Source organism: Orycteropus afer, unplaced genomic scaffold, assembly GCF_000298275.1.
Source record: "Orycteropus afer afer isolate SDZICR_OR568_19922 unplaced genomic scaffold, OryAfe1.0 scaffold00009, whole genome shotgun sequence".
NCBI lineage: Eukaryota > Metazoa > Chordata > Mammalia > Tubulidentata > Orycteropodidae > Orycteropus > Orycteropus afer.
Genome location: NW_006921596.1, coordinates 4,385,290 through 4,386,622, shown reverse-complemented (window position 1 = coordinate 4,386,622; position 1,333 = coordinate 4,385,290).

The following is a 1,333-nucleotide window of genomic DNA, read 5'->3' as shown; positions in this document are numbered from 1 at the left end:
CCTTTCCTATCTGAATTCAATCTAATACTTCTCATTAGACACTCAGAATTCCAGGATCATTATCTGTATGTGTTTCACTTAGTTTTTCTGAATCTCTGTTGTACAGGGGTTGGGTGGAGTATGATGCCGTCTTGTCTCTGCCTGCATGTTGACTTACTTGTCGTCAGTGACTTCAGACCTGATCTTTCAAGGAAGTTGTCTTTCTTAGTGCTGCTATAACATAAATATATTTATTTTTTCATAGTTTAAAAGTCTAGGAGTCCTAATTCAGAGCATCCACTCTAGAGGATCACAATAAATGGAGAGAAGATTGAAGTTGTCAAAGATTTCATATTAGTTGGTTCCATAATCAACACCAGTTGAAGCAGCAGTCAAGAAATCAGATGACAGATTGCACTGGGAAAATCTGCTGCAAATGACCTCCTTAGAGTGCTGAAGAACAAGGATGTCCCTTTGAAGACTAAGGTGTGCCTTACCCAAGCCAAGGTGTTTTCAATTGCCTCATAAGCATGTGATAGCTGGACTAGGAATAAGGAAGACCTAAAAAGAGTTGATGGTTTTGAGTTGTGGTGAAGGTGAGGAATATTGAAAGTACCAGGAACTGCTAGGAAACTAACAAATCTGCCTGGAAGAAGTACAGATGGAATGCTTCTTGGAAGCAAGAATGGCCAGACTTCATCTCGCCTACTTTGGTCATGTTGTCAGAAGGGACCATTCCCTGGAGAAGGATATCATGCTTGTTAAAATGGAAGGTCGGCAAAAAAGGGGAAGGCCCTCAACAAGATGGAGTGACATAGTGGCCGCAATGATGGGCTCAGGTATAGCAAGGATTGTTAGGCTGGCCCAGGATCGGGCAGTATTTCATTCTGTCGTAGGGTCTCTGTGAGTCGGAGGTGACTCGGTGGCACCTAACAACTCTAGAGGAAGGCTATGTCTTGGCTCTTTCTGCCCGTTCTAGGGGAAAATTTCTTGTCGCAGCTTCTCTGACAGTCCTTGGTAATCTTCATATGGCACATATTTTCCCCTCTGTTTGTGTTTGCTTTCTTTTGTGCTTGGTCTGATCTTGTTATATCTCAGAGTGATTTCCTTAAAACACATCCTATGCAAATATTGTCTCATTACCATAACAGAAAACTCTATCCCAAGTGGGATTGCTGCATCCACAGGTATAGGGGTCAGGATTTACAACACATATTTTGGGGGGAGACAATTCCATCTATAACAGAAATCTTCCCACAGGTGGAGGATGACATGAAGTGATGGGTCTGATTTATGAAGTGTTACAGGGTTATTTATTCAAAACAATGTTGAGTGTCTATCCTATATTAGAAAC